General features: G+C 37.6%; 1 protein-coding gene across 12 annotated transcripts in view; it reads left to right on the top strand.

Annotated features, from left to right (window-relative positions):
- Positions 1 to 20,534, top strand: part of CDK14 (cyclin dependent kinase 14) — a 616,562-nt gene that overhangs the window by 409,217 nt on the left and 186,811 nt on the right. The window lies entirely within an intron of this gene.

The raw sequence follows: 20,534 nt of genomic DNA on the forward strand, positions 1-20,534 counted from the left end.
GCCGCTCCAATGTCAAACAAGAGTACTCTGACTTTGTTCCTCCCACATACCCCAGGCTGCTCTCTGATAAATGTTTATGCTTTATAGCTGCTTGTGACAATATTTAGGGCATTTTAGAAAATAGAAAAAGACAAAGATAAGAATTCGTTTTAAGGCTCTTTCCCAAACCCTCAAAAAAAGGAAGTATTCTATCTAAGTGAGGTCTTCACATTTAGTGGCAACTTCAAAAGAGCATCTTATAAAGGGAATGATTCAGATTACTTCGGTGTGCTTCAGGAAACTACCATGAGTTTGACATATTAACTAAGAAGATTACACATTTTCAAATCAATACATTTCTAAGTCATTTTATTCATATTTTTTGGTCTTCACTGGAATAGAATATATGAGAGCAGGAGTCATATGGCAGATCAGTTTTCAGAAATATGTAACTAAATGTTGAAATGGGAAGTGAAACCAGCAGGCAAAAATGTTATTCTTTATTTGTTATTGCTTTTAGTTTTTAGTCTCAGAATTTTTGAAAACTCAGTATTTACTTTTATGCTCTTCATCAGCTTTTGGTTAGAAATGCTTCCTTTTCTTTTGTTCTGGTTCATCTATTTATGACATAACTTTATCCCAATGAAATAGGCTTTTAGATATTGTAAAGGAATGGTAGTACACTGTCTAGGATGACAGATTAATTATCTTCTTTTCCCCTTAAGGAGACCAGTAAGAATTTGTAGACATATTGGTGCTGATAGCTTACCCCTAAGGTCTGTATGTTCTACCAAAAATAATGAAAAAAGGAAATTCAGTCCTGCTACTGACTCTCAGGATACACAGCTTTGATAATACCAGCCTGTCGTTTCAGATGATAAGATAAAAAATTCACTCAGAAAAGAAAGAAGAACGCAAATGAAGAGATTTTATCCACAGTGTGTTGCAGCATAACCTGCTGGAGAAATAATAGAGTGATAAGAAAACATAACATCAAGGTACCTTCAATGGTAGATCTGCTTTTTATTTTTTCCTTTCTTGGGGAAGGCGATACTTTTTTCAAATGTGAATATAAAAAGATGCTTTCTTTTTATCCTATCACTCTGTCCTTTTCTTCTGAGTAGTATTTAATTAATTCCACTGATGCCCCAAGGGGAAATTAGGATACATTGTGGGAATTTGTGTATTCACCTCCTAGTGATGTCTGAGGAACAAAATCAGTTGACCGGAATGCTTTGTACTGCCTCCATTAAAACAACTCACACATAAAGCTTTCCCATAACTGTAGATAGAGAGCTTAAACCCAATTGTTGTCTTCAAATCTCTTTCTCTTTGCATCACACTGTGTTTAAGCCTAGTATATCACTTTACGACCCATAATAATTTTATAGAACTATGACCCTAAGAAGTGATAGGTAATAAATATAAAAGTATGTCAAGGATTTTTTTAGATAAATTCTGGAATGAAATCTCATGATGTCCGGACTGGTTTTGGGAAAACCCAACTTCTCATCCTATTTTTATTTATAATTGGATATGTTTAAGTAGGATTCAGTTTCTTCACCTATGGAATGAGGTTAAAGTATGCATAGCTTTCAAAACATTTTTTTGGTAATATAGTTTTTTTAAATGAAATCTCAGCTATAATCCTGAGACTCCAAATTGCACCTGCTTAGCTTCTATTCTTCACTCCCACAATAGCCTTGATAAATGCCTGCAGGAAATTGTAGGACTCCAACGAACATAGTTTGAGAACCACTGGGCTAGATGATCTTTATGGTGTCTCCAAAATTTTTAATTTTCTCCACGTAGTTATTTTATGTGCATATTATCTATATATTTTAACACTAATGTCATAGGGTTCCTTTATGCCTCAATATTTTAAATATATTGCCTTCATTAAAATATTTATCCTTGTCTTCTGGTTTCCTTTAGTTATTTGGTTATTTTGGTCACTGTGTAATACAGATAAATATTTTAATCCCATAGCAATTTTTTCATAGCTCATCGTATGAATTGCCTTTCAGTAAAACTAAGGATTTGTGGACTAATTAAACCAATATTTATTGAATATCTATTTTCTGACAGATATTGTATTAGAGCCCAGGATGCACAAATAAATAAAGCATTGTCTCTATCTTCAAGAATGTCACAATCTGGCCAGGGAGAAAGACAGGAAACGCGTAGTTAACATACCATGGGGTATCAAGAGCTGAGTTCTAGCCTCATACATGCAGTCTCCTGACTGATTCATGTGCTTAGATATCTAAGAACATTCCCCTGACTTGCAAATGGTAGCAAAAATTATTAGTTAGCAGATTGGTTTGGCTACTCCAAAGGAGGCAAAAATAGCATATCCCAAAGAAAAATAGGTGGCTTTTTTTTTCTCAGTTCAAGCTGGTGTGTCCATAAGTTCATCCATATGATGATCTCACTAGACACAGAAAAATAATTAACTAAAATTCAATACCCATTTATTAGCATAACTCTCATTAAGCTAGGAATACAAGAGAATGGACTAGAGATATCTACAAAAAAACATTATATGTAATGGTGAAATTCTGAATGCTTTGACTCTGACTTTCAGAACAAAGCAAGTATGTCGTCCACTCCCCTTACTCCCATTCAGCATGTTACTGGAGGCAAGTTCAATAAGACAAAAAAAAAAAAAAAAAAAAAGACCTAAAGATACACAAAAAAAAAAAGCTTAACTATGTAGAAAATCCTAGGAAGCAACAACAACAAAAAATACCCAGAAAAAACAGTATTCAAAAATCAATTGCATTTTTACATACTAGCAACAAATAATCTGAAGTTTTAAAATACCATTTAAAATAGCATCAAAATAATGAAATACCTAGAGTTATATATCCAATAAAATATGTTCAGCATTTGTATTCTGCAAATTATAAAATACTATGGAATGAAATTTTAAAAGATTTACATAAATTGAGGGATATACCATGTTCATCAACTAGAAGACTCAATATTATTGTGAAGTCTCCCAAAATTGATCTCCAGATCTGTTGAGACAAAGAAAAGATAAGGCAACAACTGTAAGAAAGGTCCTGATTGATGAAATCTAGAATAAAGAACAAGTATGTTATGTATCAGACTGAGGGAATGGTGGTATTGGCAAGGAGCAATTTCTACTTTTTCTTTTAAGCTGAATATAAGCAAGATCAATAGTAGGACAATACAAGTTTTTTTGTTTTTTTGTTTTTTTTTAAATTTTTTTTTAATGTTTATTTATTTCTGAGACAGAGGGAGACAGAGCATGAGTGGGGGAGGGGCAGAGAGAGAGAGGGGGACACAGAATCCGAAGCAGGCCCCAGGCTCTGAGCTGTCAGCACAGAGCCTGATGCGGGGCTCGAACTTACAGACTGTGAGATCATGACCTGATCCGAAGCCGGACGTTCAACTGACTGAGCCACCCAGGCGCCCCTTTTGTTTTTGTTTTTTTTTTAATGGACTTGAAGGAAGACTCTTCCTTAAAGACTATCAGTTGATGTCATCTTCTGGTAGTAAGTTGTTGGTAAGTTAGTTGAATTGGAATCTAAAGGACACAAGAGAAGGTCTGAAATAACATGGTGAGCAATGTGCCGGACTGACAATGAGAGATGAATAATGAAATTATTGAACTGCAGTAAGAGCCTATTTGAGGCTCAAAGTTGCTACATTCTTCAATGGCTGGTTGTTAGGATCTAATCTGGAGTCAATAATCACACTAATTTGAACAAGGATGGCTTAATATAAAGCATTATTAACTATTTATAAGAAATTTGCTATTAAGAGAGTATAGAAAAGAATTCTAAAGAATATCCTAAAGCTGATGTAGAGAACCGAAGGAAGGAACAAACTTGGAAAGGGTTTCAAATCTAATTGGGGTTCAGATTTGGGGTACAGATCTAATTGGAAAAGGTGAGGCTGCAGCCCACTGGTTGGCAGAAAAGCTCATTGGTTGTCCCAGTCCTGAGCTGGTCCACAACCAAAGGACGGGCTGGTGCATGGAACTGATGACCAAGGCTAGCTAGTTGGGAACCTTCCTCTGGGCTGCCTGTGGGCCTAGGCTAGTGGGCAAGGCATCGCAAGCAGGAACTACCCTCTTGGGTTTGGTGGGCAGTTAGGAAACCTCTGGCTAACGTTGGAAAACTAGAAGGGAGTACCATTGGGTGACATGGCAGGTATACTGATGGAAGTCATGTGCCACTGCATGAAGCTAAGATCCTTCTTCCTCCAGGGTCTTCAGCGCCATCTACTGACAAAACAGTATTGTGCCAGCTGGCAAGGGAGAAATATTCCAGTATCCTATGCAGGCACTTGAAACTGGGTAGCATTACATTGATAAAGGAAACCATCCCTCACTTCTGCCCTGAGTACTTATTAACGATTTCAGGGATCTTATTTCCTTGTAAGTCATCTGTGAACACATCTGCTAATTTTATTAAATGTTATTATTATTAAAGGAGAAAAAAATCTTACACGTTATGAGTCAAAGGAAGAGCAAGAGTACAACTCCAGCACAGTTAGAATTCATGGCCACAGAGCCTCAGAACATAAGCGATTTAAAGCTGAGTTTGCTGCACTTGGATAAAATGACACATTTTGGCAGAATTTTACAGTTTACAATTTCACATTCCAGGGTGTGGCCGCTGTACCATTCTGACACAGAATTAGCATCTCTAATTAATGTTATGTAAAACAGAGGCTTGTGAGGCACAGCTCTAGGAGCCGGTTCTTTATGAGGCAAATAGTATTTTTAGGACCAAACCGGATTTTTCTTTTAGGGTCCACATGGCACTAAACAGATGGTGATGTGGGTGGCTGTGGTTTAAGATCTGAAGCGGTTCATAAAGACACCCAGTCTTGTCCTCGTCCCACCCTAGAGGCGGTGATGGCTATAGGCTGGTCCAGGCAACTCTGAAGCGGGATGGTGTCAGCCATCCCCGTAGGCGGACACTGCTGGACCCCGCAGACAGGCAGCGCCCTATACTACAGGGCCTCTGGGAACTTAGACTGCTCTAGCCTGCTGGCAGTGTTCAGAATTAGCATAACCATGCCTATTTTAATCTGAAAAGGAGCTTAGAACTTTTTTTCCCCCCAGAGCTCTCTTTAGCTCTTAAAGGTGTAACTTAATGTTGAAACTACCTTTCCCCAAAGGTCCCTTCTTTTAATTGTTCTTTAAAATTCCAATGTGTCTACTGCCTAAGCTGCATTTATCCAGAAACTTGGATTCTGGGTAGTTGATGGGGAGAGGGAGGGAAGGAAAAGTCATTTAACATGTGCTCATTTCTTTTTCTCCAGAAAAAAACGTTATATATATTCTTTGTGATAGAAATTCCTTACTACCAACACCTATAGTACCAAATTTGTTTTCTTAATTTGATCACATCCCATTGTTCTTAGCATTTGTTCTCTGCGTCAATGTCCCATTCCATTTATTTTAAATTTGTTTGATCTTTTTGTCTTTTTTGATTTATTAAATTAAAAAGCACTCTAAATTCCACATACGTTGGAATTATGTAAATTTAGAAGTTAAATTTTCCTCCAGAAGCACTGCAATCCTGTCTCTGGTACTTTTGTTAAAAATATCAAGCATATTCTTTCTCCTGTGCTTATGCAGTCATTCACACAAATAGTATGTATTGTGAGTGATGAGTGTTTCACCAAAAAAAATGTTGCAAACATTATTTTCAACTTGCTCCATTTTCTGTTAACCACCTCATCGTGATCCATTCTCCAGCTGTTACATATTTATCCCACCTAGTCCTGAAAATTTAGGTAGTCCCCAGGTTCCTACCATCATGGAAGAAAGTCTGCTGCAGGAACATCCTAGTTTATACCCAGAGCTTTATGCAGTCATACGTTATCTCTGCAGAAATGATTCCCTGAAGACTGCTAGGTGCATCTTGAACCTTTTTATAAATTTTGACAAATCATCTCCAAAAATGTTGGTCCATTTAATACTCCCCCTTAACAAGGATGCATGTGCTCTCCTGTCCCACTCTGATGCAAGGATTACTGATTCTCCCCAGAAGCTCCTGTTGGAACTTGTCAGTGTTATCATTTAGCCCATGATTTGTTTTCCTGAGCTAGAATTGTAGAGAAGGAGAAATAATTTTCCCTCTACCCTTCTGAGTTCTTGGCTGAAACCCATGTAATGAAAGACTAACAAGACAAAAAGAAACAAGTTTATTAACATCCATACCCCATGTATATATGGATGATACCCAGGGAAAAATTCCTAACTCTCCTGGGTGGTTTAGAATTCATTCCTAAATACGTCCTTAATAGGGAAAGGAGAGGAGAGATGTAGGCCTCTTAGAGGAGAATAAGTTATTTTTAGGAAAGATAAATGGCCCTTAAAAGAATAGGTGGAAAGTATGATAGTTTGTGATGAAGTTGGTCTCTGTGTGGTGTCTACTTCTGTCCTATGGTAAAAGTCAGTCTTTCATGGCTGATGAAGCTTCCTTTCAAGGAGGGAATTTATGACAATTAACTTCCTTTTAGAGGATTTGTCTTTATGCAGATGAGGGGAGTTCAGAGAGAGCCTCTGCTGGCATTTGCTGATTCTCAAGTGGCTCAGCATAAAAGTCATTCTACGAAAGTGTCATACTTTGTAGTGGAATGTTCTGCCACTCTTCAGACAGAGTAAACCCAACAAAAGTTTGTTTCCTGTCTTAGATAATTTACCACAGTAGCATTATTCCCTGGGGACAGTATTCTGACCAGACCTTCTTGGGAGTTACAACAGCACTGTGCTTGTAGTGAGGTCATATTGCTCATGGGCCATATTGCTCATGGGCCATATTGCTAAATTAACGAGGGTCAGATGTCTGTATCCTATGGAACAAGAGATACAGTTATGATCGGTTTTGTTTTGTTTTGTTTTTTTCTAAACAGTATACATTTCCAGACAGAACACTGCTAGATGCTTTTATAAAATGTGTAACAATCAGATAACTGTTACCAGTAATTGACAGTCAAACAGATCCATGGCAGCTACAGCCACCCACCACAGGAGCAAAATAAACTTGTTATTTTTCCTTTTTTTTCCCAGATGAATAGAAGCCTCAGATTCATTTCAGCTGGATAGAATCAAAAAGCCTTCAAGCTAGCAGCTGTCAATAAACTATTTGGGTTTTTCCCCCTTATAAGACAATATAACACCATTAAAGACAGTGAAAACAGGAGTGGTGGGGGAACCCTAACATCTCCTTTATTTTCTTTTTTATACATGTCCTCATTTTAATCCGTCAGTATTTTTCATGGTTGAAATCCTTTTATGAAAATATACAATTTTACATCCTTATTTTTTTTTTTCACTTTAAACACAACCTTTGAAATATTCCATGTAATATTTGCAGTCTGTTGTGGTCACCATGTGTTAGTTCAGGTAGGAATGGCGGTGGCCTCCCCAAAAAAGACCTTTGCGTCTTTGAATGTCCTACTGCTGAAATAGCATTGCTCATTCTGGGCACACCAGAGCCTTGCAGAAGGTCTGGGAATTTGAGCCAGGGGAGCAAGAAGGCCAGAAAACATGGATAGTGGTTGGTGTCTGCTTTCGCTGCAGTAACTCCACTAGGGAATTTGTTGTTTGACATTTCACGCAATTTAGCTGACTCAAGGTGAAGCCAGCTAGCCACCCGAAATTGTGAGTGTAGTGTGGCAGGATGGATAATCAGAGTAATAAAGGGTGAGAGAAAGACAGGCAGGTGAAGGAAAATGAACAAACGGCTACCTGAACAAGGACTGCAGCTTTTGATTCAAGTTTAGAATAAAAGCCAAAATGAAACTTCCTTAAATTCAGACTACGTTTAACAACATTCATTCTTGTGTGTTTGTTATTAATTTTTCTCTTTCCTTCCTTCGTCCCTCCCTCCCTTGTTTGCATTATATCCTCCAATGCCTATTGGGCAGTAGTTTGTTTGTTTGTTTGTTTGTTTTTATCTAAACAACATTAAAACCATAATCTTGAAGGGATTGGAGCCTATCAAAGTGAGTGAAGGAGAATTTGAAGTTTGAAAAAGCAAATTCAGTTACCTTTTCTTTGTTACTGTCAGAATACTTAATTACCTCTGATGTTTTAAATAACATTTTTGGAATGTATGATGATTTTATATTTAAGAGAGAATATTGAATTAACTAAATTCTTAGAAAGTCTACCCGGAACAAGAGTGCAAAATTTCATTTTATGCCTTATTTTCACTTCTTGAGGCCATATCTCTTTTGAAAGAGTTTAAGTTGCTTTTGAAATATAATTGACATGCGATATTTAAAGTGTATGATTAAGTGTCGCCATGTGTATATACCCATGAAACCATCATCACAATCAGGACAGTGAACATACCATCATCCGCAGAAGTTTCTTCACACCTGTTTGTTATCTCCCTACCCTTCCCTGTATCCCCACCCCCTTCATTCCCAGACAACCATTTACCTGCTTCCTGTCACAATAGATTCGTTTGCATTTTCTTAAATTTTGTATAAATGGAATATAGAGCATAGACTTTTTTGAAGAGAGGGGTTCTGTTTTTGTCAGGGAACTTAACTATTTTTATATTTATCTGTGTTGTTTGTCTGTTGTATCAGTAGTTCGTTCTTTTTCTGTTGCTAAATTACCTATATCCCATTGTGTGGATATACCACAATTAGGTTATCCATTCACTTGTTGACATTTTGGTTATTTCCAGTTTCGTTGTGTCTGGTTATTACAAACAAAGCTGCTATTAATAAGTCCTTATATGGCCAGCATTTCCTTTTTCCTTGGCTAAATACCTAAGAATGGAAAGGCTGGATCATCTGGTGGGTGTTTAACTTTTTAAAAACCTGCCAATCCATTTTCCCAGGTTGTAGCATTTGACACTGCCACCATCAGCATATGAAAGTTCCATGTCCACATCTTTAATTTTAGACATTTTACTAGGTGTGTATTCTATATAGAAAAATGCTTAGATATATAGAGAATTTATCAGATATATGATTTATGAGAATTTTTTTCCAGTTCCTGGCTTGTCTTTTTGTTCACTTAATAGTTTCTTTTGAAGAGCAGTAGTACATAATTTTGTTGAAGACCAAAGAAATGTTGGGCTTATTTCTTGGTCACAAAAATTTTCTTCTGTGATTTCTAGAAGTTATAGCTTTAGGTTTTATATTTAGGTCTCTGATCTGTTGTTAGTTAATTTTTGAATGTGGTGCCAGAAATAGATCAAAGTTTCTTATATAGTTTTACACCTGTTCAGTACCATTTGCAAAAAGACTATCCTATCTGCAGAATTGCCTTTGGAACTTTATTGAAAATCAATTGACCATGTATGTGTAAGTATTAGGTTAGGACTCTTCCATTTTGATGCCAATACCACATTGTGTTAATTACTGTAATTTTATAATGAGTCATAGTCTGGCTATGTAAGTGCTTCAACTTTGTTCTTTTTAAAAGTTGATTGGCTAGTCTAGATCCTTTGCATTCCCATGTGAATTTTAAAATCTGCTGGTCAGTTTCCACAAAAAGCTTGCTGGGTATTTGGGATTATGTTTAATTTATGGATCATTTTGGAGATAATTGGCATTTTAATAATCTTGAGTCTTCTAATCCATAAGCATAGTATAGCTCTCCATTTATTTAAGTCTTCACTTTCTCTGAGCAATGTTTTGTAGTTTTCAACATACAGGTCTTGTGTATCTTTTGGCAGATTTATAGCTATTTAATATTTTTATGCTATTGTAAATTAAAGTTTTTGTTTAAAATTTCTATTGTTTATTGCTAGTATACAAAAATACAATTGATTTTTGTATCTTGATCTTGTATCTTGCAACTTTGTTAAAATCAACTTATTCCAGTAGCTTTTTGATAGATTCCATAGGTTTTTTTTAATGTAAATAATCATGTTATTTGTGAATACATAGTTTTTCTTTTTCCTACCCAGCATGTAGTCCTTTTATTTCTTTTTTTTCACCCAATTGCATGGACTAGAACCTCCAGTAAAATATTGAGTAAAAGTGGCAAGAGTGGACATCCTTGTTTTTGATCTTAGGGGGAAAGCATTTAGTCTTTTACCGTTATGAATGACACTAGCTTAAGTTTTTTGGTTTTTGTTTTTGTATTTTTTGTTTTTTTTTAACAGACATTCTTTTATTTCTTTTTTAAATGTTTTTATTTATTTTTTATATGTAATTTATTGTCAAATTGGTTTCCATACAATACTCAGTGCTCATCCCAACAGGTGCCCTCCTCAACCCCCAACTCCCCCTCTCCCCTCTCCCCCACCCCCCATCAAACCTCAGTTTGTTTTCAGTTTTTAAGAGTCTCTTATGGTTTGCCTACTTCCCTCTCTGTAACTTCTTTTTTCCCCCCATCCCCTCCCCCCTGGTCTTCTGTTAAGTTTCTCAGGATCCACATATGAGTGAAAACATATGGTATCTGTCTTTCTCTGCCTGACTTATTTCACTTAACACTCTCCAGTTCCATCCACACGTTGCTACAAATGGCCAGATTTCATTCTTTCTCATTGCCAAGTAGTATTCCATTGGATATATAAACCACATCTTCTTTATCCATTTGTCAGTTGATGGACATTTAGGCTCTTTCCATAATTTGGCTATTGTTGAAAGTGCTGCTGTAAACATTGGGGTACAAGTGCCCTTACGCATCATTTCCTGTATCCCTATATCCCTTGGGTGAATTCCTAGCAGTGCTATTGCTGGGTCATAGGGTAGATCTATTTTTAATTTTTTGAGGAACCTCCACAAAGGTTTTCCAGAGTGGCTGCACCAGTTTGCATTCCCACCAACAGTGCAAGAGGGTTCCTGTTTCTCCACATCCTCTCCAGCATTTATAGTCTCCTGATTTGTTCATTTTAGCCACTCTGACTGGCATGAGGTGGTATCTCAGTTTGGTTTTTATTTGTATTTCCCTGATGAGGAGTGATATTTAACAAACATTCTTTATCAGGTTCAGGAAGTTCTTTTTTATTCCTAGCTTGTGGAAAATTGTTATTAAGAGTGGATGTTGAATCTTGTCAAATATTTTTTTGTCATCTATTAAGATGATCATACCATCTTGTATCATCTTGGACAAAACGATATATATATTATTATCTTTATCTGTGTTGCTTTTAAGATTTCTCACCTCTCGTTTCAAATAATTTGATTATGTGGTATTTTGGTGTGCTTTCACCATGCTTTTCTGCTTAGAGTTTATTAAATTTCTTACATGTTAGTTTGTAATTTTCATCAAATTAGGAAAATTTGTTTTAAGCATATTTTATTCTGCCTCCCCCCTCATTCCTCTCCTTTGGAGATTACAATTACATATTTAGTTGGCCACTTGATTCACTGAGTGTCACATGATTCACTGATAATCTTTTTCCTTTTCTCTTTTGTCTCCGTGTTTTAATTCAGAGCATTTCTGTTGCTATGTCTTCAAGTTTACTCATCTTTTCTTCTTCACTGTCTAATCAGTCATTAATCTCATCCAGTGCGTTTATCATCTCACATGTTGTAGATTTTATCTTTAGAAGTTTGGTTTTTTATCTCTTCCCTGTCTTTACTTAACATGTGCAGTCTTTCATCTAGCTTTTTGACATATGGAATGCCTATGTAATAATTTTCTTTTCTACAAATTCTGCAGTATTTGTTATTTCTGGGTCAGTTTGGGGGTTTTTTTAATTGTTTTTTTCATCTCATTATAGTTATATCTTCCTCCTTCTTTGTGTGCCTGGTAATTTTTTACTCAATGCCATACATTGTGAATTTTTTCTTGCCAGATCTTGTATGTTTTTATATTCCAAAACATTCTTCAGCTTGTTCTATGACATGGTCAAATTACTTGAAATAGTTTCATCATTTCAGATCTTGCTTTTAAGTTTTGATAGCAGGACTCAAGCTACATTTAGCCTATGGTGAGTTTTTCTCCAATACTGAAGCAAGGTCATTCTTAGTACTGTAAACATGCCTTGTGAATTTTGAGGTTTTCCTTCTGGCTATCAGAAATATTTCCTTTTCTCAACTTTGCATGAGTTCTGGGCATTGTTTCCTCTAATTGTTTGGGTGATTCTTTCTCTAGCATTGAGTATTTTCCTTTAATTTTATGTATTGATCAGTACTTAAAAATTTTTTTAATGTTTATTTTTGAGAGAGAGAGATTGACAGTATGCAAGTGTGTTAGGGGCAGAGAGAGAGAGAGAGAGAGAGAGAGAGAGAGAGAGAGAGATTGACAGAATGCAAGTTTGTTAGGGGCAGAGAGAGAGGGAGACACGGAATCTGAAGCAGGCTCCAGGCTCTGAGCTGTCAGCACAGAGACCAACACGGGGCTCGAACTCCCAATCTGTGAGATCATGACCTGAGCTGAAATCAGACACTCAACTGACAGAGCCATTCAGGTGCCCCTGTATTGATCAGTACTTAACTGAAGTTTGCTCTGTTGTTTTTCCCCCTCTTTTCATCGTGACCCAAAATTTTCTCCAGGCAATAAATTGGATCAATAATAGATTTCATTGTATTTCCCATCTCTTAGGAATCACTGTCTGTCATTGCCTGATATTTAAATAGTTGAGAATCATTATTACATTATTTCATGTTTTCATTGGTGTTGTAGTTGTTACAGCCAGGAGGGTAAGTTTGGTCTTTCTTACTTGATCTTGGCTGGAAGTTGTGACTGTTTCTTCATGTCCCCTACCCCCAGCATTAAGCATGCTGCTAGGTATGTAATAAATATTTTTCAAGAATGAATATAGAGTCACGTATGTGCATGTATTTGTGTGTCACACACACATACATACAAGTAAATGGGTGGTGTGTAAGTGAAAGAAAAACATACAACTCGCTGAGAGGGTGTGACAGTAAGTAATACATGTCAGACAACAGAGCATTTCTGAGCAGGGCTTTCCTGGGATTTCGTGGTTTGCTACATGCCCTGGCCAGTCACTCAGGGCACCCATGCTTCTGAATTTACCTTCTTCCTGCATTGCCAAATAGCAGCGATTACATGGGCATGAATTGGTTAAATTCTTACTTCTTTTTTTTTATTATTTTTTTTAATGTTTATTTATTTTAGAGAGAAGGAGAGAGAGACACAGTGCAAGCAGGGGAGGGGCAGAGAGAGAGGGATACACAGAATCTGAAGCAGACTCCAGGCTCTGAGCTGTCAGCACAGAGCCCAACATGTGCCTCGAACTCCCCAATGGTGTTAAATTCTTACTTCTCAACTTGATATATCAAAGCCAGTAGGAGAGACATCAAGTCTTCACAACCCCAGAAGTTTCCAAACACAGGCTCAGATTTAAAGTCAACAAAACCCAAATTCCCTTCTTCCTTTACTCCTTTTATTTCCTCTTCCTGGGTTTCTGTCTGGTGCCTCCCTCAGGGAGGTCTTAGCAGAACTCCTGATTTGTTCTATGGGTAGTTAGATGCCTACACATCAGCTATTGTTGAACGAATCGATTTTTCACCCTTTCTACTTCGAGTCTTCCTTTCTGACAGTGAATTATTCTTTGCTTACATCTACTGGCTTCCACCATTTATTAAAACTTCTTTGTATTTTATTTTACCTATTCCTCTCAAAATTTTATAAGCCCAGAAACTGAGTCAAGTTTAAAGAACGACATTGTAGAAATCATCAAAGGAAACTGCTAGGTTATTTTCCACAGGAGACCTTTTTCTTTTTCTTTTAAAATGTTACTCTGGTCTACGGCCATACCACCCTGAACGCGCCCGATCTCGTCTAAAATGTTACTCTGGCCTACTCTGAGCTTCTGTTCTTCATAAATAACTCCAGTCTGGTTGAAACCTATTTTCTTATCCTATCAATGTACCAATGTTCTTAAGGAAAGATCTTTATCTAGAGCACAGTCTCATTATCCTTGTGTTTTCATTCCTGTTTCCTCTCCTTGATTTGCCTTGAGGTAAGAAAAGGTGGTTCTGAGTTAGGAGAATCTTCGTGTCTGACTATAATAATCACAAACTTTATATAACAAAGTTAATTTGAGGTAACATATAATTAAGACTCAATCTAAAGAGGGTTAGCACTGCAAAGTAGAGAATGCTAGAGTGTGTTCAGCCCTGCATAAATCTGTGTGACTAGTGAAATAACTATTCAAAATTGGAAAATTGGACTGAAAAGTAGGTGACCTAATTTTATTTTCTTGTATAGTTACAGATGTGCTGAGAGTATCACACATAAACTCTTCTGGTGTTTAAGCAGATGACATTTTTGTTAGTTGTCAAGATATTAGAACCTTAAGACATCACACTAAATGACATTTCTTGTCTTTCTGCTGGCTCTATCACTAAACTTTATTAGAATCCAACACTGATTTTTGAAGTCACACATGAGGTGAACCAAGTTATAATACTCATTACCCTGGTATGAGGACAGTTGGGCTTAGGGAAGCAGAGAACATAATTTAACTGCAAAACAAACTTCCTTTGTTTTGTTTATGTGATGCTGTCCACCATTTGGCACTCCTTTCTTCCTCAGATTAGTTTATATTTCAGGGATTTTCCCTTTCGTAATTTAACACTTCACCATACACATGGGAAAACTGAAACACAAAGGTAATCTGGAACAGAAATAGAGATTACTTTATGAATTTCTTTTTTTTTTTTTTTGGAGTCAAAACATAAGATCATGTTTAGATGATGTTTTAGCCCATGTCCTTTTTCCAAGATTTTTAATTTTTTTTTTTAGTTTTTATATTTTAAGTAGGCTCCACACCCAGCGTGGAGACCATTGTGGGTCTTGAACTCACAACCCTGAGATCAAGGCCTGAGCTGGGATCAAGAGTCAGATGCTTAACCACACTGAGCCACACAAGTGCCCCCTTCCAAGATTTTTTATAAATGTTAACCAACTCTTTAGCATTAAATATGCCATTGCATACAATGATGAAAATTTTGTTTTCCTCCTCTTTATTAGAGGACCATATGTTGTCATCAGACTAAAAGTGATATATTAGTGGCAGTTGTACTAACCAAGTGTATGGATTTTTAAGCATAAAAGAAACTAATATTTTAGACAAACTTACCTTAGGTTAATTGTCTTAATTAAGCTAAGTTACTACTAATGAAGGTTAGTTGTCATTATGGTTACAAACACAGACATTTGATTTGAGATGTAAATGTTAAATTCCGCTGTGGTGTGTGCCCTGGAATGTGTGAGGGGACAGCCTGGCTCAGGTGCTAGTTCCTGAGTGCCCACTTGCCCAGCTGTATAAGTCAACCATGTATAACGATTCACTGTTGACTGGGGCAACTGTGATAGCTCCTTTCAGTTCTCAAAGTCTTCAGTTTGTTTCTTATTCATATTAAAACTCATAGTCCTTGAAACTAAGTTTTTGAAGTCCTATTCACTGTCACTAATCTTTATTTATATACTTAGTGTATTTCCCTTCTAGCATGCTGTCTTCACCCAACAAAGAATGTTCTGTGTCCTGAGTCATTTGACTTTGCCTCAGTCTATTTGTGCTCTTGCTTGTTGTCTTCCTACATTAGGTGAAGTCCCAGCACCTTGATCTCTTCTCATCTTACTCAAACTCACTCACCCATTGTTTTTATCAAATCTGGTGTTACTCCTCACCAAGGCCTCCTATTTACCAAGCTCATTCTTTATCTCTTTTTTCTCTCCAGGCCATCACTCCTTCCTCAAGGCACTCCCTGCTTTTTTCACTCCCTTATCCATGTTATGTACATTCCTTGCTGCTATGGGGTCTGCAGCCTCAGGAAGCTCTTCCTTTACTAATTCCTCCTCACTCGCTTATCCTATATGCCATCTGCACCCAGTATTGCTCACAATAATTGCAGATACACCCAGCAGCATTTCTCTTCCCAGTGGACAGTTTTATTTATTTATTTTTTTCCAGCCAGATTTTGTATACCTTATTTCATGGAATGTGTAGGTAAGATTCAGTTCTGTGTTTACATACAAAAATACATATGAATATCCTGTAAAACATTTGCTTGCTTTTACATGAAGTATCCTAAAATAAAAGTTGGTTACATATATTAGCAGATTACTGTGTTGTAAGTACATTTTAAGAAATTGGTGGTGGGTTTGGGTTGACATGTAGCATATAAAAATTTCTCCCCTTTAAAGTAATTGGAAATAGGGGCACCTGGGTGGCACAGTTGGTCAAATGTCCAACTCTTGATCTTGGCTCAGGTCATGATCTCATGGTTGGTGAGTTCGAGCCCCGCATCAGGCTCTGTGTTGGTGGTGTGGAACCTGCTTGAGATTCTGTCTCTCCTTCTCTGTGCCCCTCCCCCACTTGTGCTCACTCTCTTTCTCTCTCAAAATAAGTAAATAAACTTAAAAAAAATTTTAAGTAACTGGAAATATAGTCAGTGGTATTGCACTAGCATTGCATGGTGACAGATGCTACGCTTGTGGTAAGCATAGCAAAATGTATCGCTTTGTGAAATCATTATATTATACACCTGAAACTAATGTGACATCATGTGTCAACCGTACTTCAGTTTAAACAAATAAATAAATTGGGGCACCTGGGTGGCTCAGTCAGTTGAGTGTCCAACTTCAGCTCAGGTCATGGTCTCACAGCTCGTGGGTTCAAGCCCCACGTTGGGCTCTGTGCTGACAGCTCAGAGCCTGCAGCCTGCCTCTGATTCTGTGTCTCCTTCTCTGCCCCTTTCCCACTCACACTCTGCCTCTTTCTCTCAAATATAAACGTTGAAAAAAAAATTTTTAATAAATTAAGTAAGTACATATGTACTGAGAAATAGGCTCCCAATTAGCATTTTCATGCAGAACTTTGGCTTTTCAGAAATAGATTACTGACCTAAATTGAGCAATGCCTATCCTAAAATAGACCCCTGCTAGTATCACATTGGAGGATCCTGGGTGGAGCCACAGGGAGCCGCCTGTGGAAAAAGCAGCCCTCTAGCCAAATCTCCACCTGCAGAACCATGCCTAAAGGTTAGAGCTTCTGTTCTTGTGAACTATAGTTTGGCAGTTATTTGACACCTGATGTGTTTTCTCTGCTGGCTAAAGCATAATACTCTAGCATGTTTCTACCAGTCATTTTTTTACACATGCCTCTCATTTTACCATGATTCCTGGCAGCCCTTCAGGCCTCTAGTACTGAATTTTGTGTATCACTCGTTTTTAAGGCAGACTATTCCAAACATGCTCTCAAGCATTGCTTGAAAGTCCATCAAGCCATTATCATAGGTGGTACAGTCACCTAGATGGATATTTACATGTATTAATTTTATTCCTCATAGATTATACTCTAATTGTTTAACATGTGCCACATGACCCCACCTGGACTGTCACCCTCTGATGAAATATTGTGCATTTTTATTGTTCCTCCCAGCCCACCTAACCGAGTCCCCTGTCCTATCAGATCTTCAGTAAGTACTTGCAGAGAGATTTGCAATCCAGGTCAGAAGCAGAGTTGCAGGGTGAGTTTGAAACCTGAATAACAAATCATTTATCTTGGGCCCTGCTGCGGTACATCCTATGTTACTATGTATGCTAGATGCCCGTTATATTCATCATTTATGGCAAGTTTTAAGGTTTTAGAAACTAGATTCTATAGGTGGAATGGGGGGGGGGTGCGCGAATGGCTTTTTTTTTTCTATCTGCCAAACTTTCAAACAAAACTAAACAAAGCATTGTCTGTACTAACTTCACATGCACCAGTACTGTAGAGGCACAGAAAGTGACCTATAAGGGACCTTTGTTAAAGCCTCCCACAAACGTCAATATGCCTATTGTTCCTGTTAAGAAAAAGAGGAAAAGGAAATCAGAAACACAATCCCTATATCAAAGAAGAAGGCAGTCTGAATCCCGATGGGACTCTTGTTTGTCTGTTCTTAGGTCCCCAGTGATGTTTCCTTTCTTCACTTTATCTGCTGGAATCCATTTGTAATGAGAAAAAGTGGTTTAAGGACTCAGGTCTGTTTGCTCTGAAGTTAATAGTTCTGAGTGTGATATATTCTACTTTTCAAAAGAGACTGACCTAAGACTTTATACCCCACTGTTTTCTCCAATATGGAAAGATTTTCAAGATATGTAAAAGGAAAAAGGAAAGTACAAAATAGGCCTAAGTGTCCATTAGTGGAAGGAAGAGAGAATGGCTGAACAAATGGACATGATATGATGTCCAGGTCGTGCACAGAGCATTTGTAGATGGTGTTTTTCCTAAAGAGTTCAGGACTGGGGCTATACCAACAGACTCACTTGTTATCGAATACTCTTATATACTGCATATATATATATATACATATATATATATATGTGTGTGTGTGTGTGTGTGTGTGTGTGTACATATGTATTCACATGCACACACTTTTAATTATTGTTTTGCTATTTGCATATGATATTTTAATAACAATTTTTTCAGTTGAAAGTTAAAGTTTGTAGAGAGAAGTGCCCTTTTAATTTTTTTAATATTTATTTTTGAGAAAGAGAGAGCATGTGTGAGCAGGGGAGGGTCAGAGAGAGAGGGAGACACAGAATCCAAAGCAGGCTCCAGACTCTGAGCAGGCCCGATATGGGGCTTGAACTCATGAACTGAGAGATCATGACCTGAGCCAAAGTCGGATGCTTAACTGACTGAGCCACCCCAGGAGCCCTGAGAAGAGCCCTTTTAAAATGAGAAATTAACTACCTGGCCAGCTTTCATGTAAACTTTCCGCTCAGCAGTAGGCTATATGCTTGGTGATGCTTCCTCCAATGCTGGACAGTTGGTCTGTGTATTGCTATTATTGATCACTTCAGCTGCTTGAATACATGTTTCTGCTTGACATAAGCAGGGCACATGGGCAATGTGTTATGATAGATGAGTGTCAGCGCTTCTGGAAAGGCTCTGCCTTCAAAGAGCTCTGTTAGAAGAGCCAAACTAGTGTACTCTATTATTACTCTTGTTCCGTGAGTAGGTGAATCTGTACACAGAGATAACAGAGCATTTTGAATTACAGGGCCACCAGTGTGCAAAAGCTAGACAGCTTTCCAGATCATTTCCATAACTAAAGAACGGTGCTGCTAACCAACTTCATCTAATCCCAGGGCTTGGATGAAACCAAATTAGATTGGCTTTGTCTCAGCCAGAGGTTTTGCTGACAAAGAGTAAACAAGTAAATATGACAGTGTTTCCTATACAGTGGCAGTGGGGACAGTGGTATTTCTGAGTAAATCTACTATATAGTTCATGACATTTTGATGAATAGATACAGACTGGATAAATTTGAAATCCTCATTACAAAAGAAACCAGAAGAAACAGAAAGGAAAGGAAACTGTCTTTATTCAGAAACCCAAGAGGCACCATGATGTTGCAGAAAGAACCTTGGCCTTGGTGGTCAGAGCTCTCTCTCATCCTCCCATTTACTAGCTGTTTGTCTTCTGCAATAAACTTCCCTTTCTGAGCCTTGTCCATATCATGAACACAAGAGTACCTACTTGTTAGGATCATTATGATCACTGTAGATACTGTATATAAAAAGAGTTTCTAGTAGAAGGAGCCTGGCATATGGTAGCCCCAATAGGTGAGAATAACTCTGCTGTTCTTATTAGCATAGAGGGAGCAGCCTCTGTGCTAAGCCTACTTCTACCCACATTTTCTGCATCAGTCCCAGGGGGCTGGCTCAACTCTGTGAATGGACAGCTCCATCCAACTAATAGCTTCATGGAACTTCCTCTTTCATGTCGCTGATATTAAGCTTTGACGCTCTTTCTATACTCTTACCCAGGGAAAATTACACCAAATAGACCTGGCTTTGATCTATTTTCAATTTTGACTGAATTATGGACAATAATACTGTATTTTAAAGTATAGTCAGAGACTGCAGGCTACAAAAATTCAAACCCTTTTTAGTCTTTTCAGATCTTGAAAGTAGATGATTAACCATTGTCAGCTCTATATTGACCTGGGCTTTCTTAGCTATTGAACTTCTGGCTCCAATTCACACCTCCATTCTCCCTTTAATCTTGTATAATTTTTTGTAATGCCTTAATTTCAGGAGTGCATTTATGTGTTGGTTTTGTTATTTTAGCAGAATTATGATCTTTGGTATGTTCTGTCCTAAAAACTGCTTTTAGCATAATAGTTACGAAGCATCCTATAGTCAACAAAAGGACTATTAAGGCGCTAATTATATCTTTCTCCACTACTTTAGGGATTTCTTCCCCCGAACATCACTGCTGTGAAATTCCATGTTAATAAGACCTCAGGTGGACTAGGACTGCAAAGAACTCTTCCTATTCCATCTTAATGCTATATAGCAAACCACCTCAAAATTCAGCTGTTTACAACAATTGTTTATTCTTTCAAATACTCATGGGTTAGTTGGGGCTGGCTGATATATGCACAGCTCATCATCTATAGGTTGAGTCCACATTTGCTCTACATATTTATGACTCTCCTTGGACCAGTGGGCTAATCAGGGCATGCTTTTCTCTGGCAATGACAGAAGAGCAAGAAGGGTGGATGGAAACATGTGCTACCTCCTAAGTTTGCAACCACCCCTTTCGTCCCACCCCATTCCTTGGCGAAACAAGTCAAAGCGCCATAAAAGAAGTGCAAAGTCATATGGCAGAGGG

Source organism: Leopardus geoffroyi, chromosome A2 (assembly GCF_018350155.1).
Source record: "Leopardus geoffroyi isolate Oge1 chromosome A2, O.geoffroyi_Oge1_pat1.0, whole genome shotgun sequence".
Lineage (NCBI taxonomy): Eukaryota > Metazoa > Chordata > Mammalia > Carnivora > Felidae > Leopardus > Leopardus geoffroyi.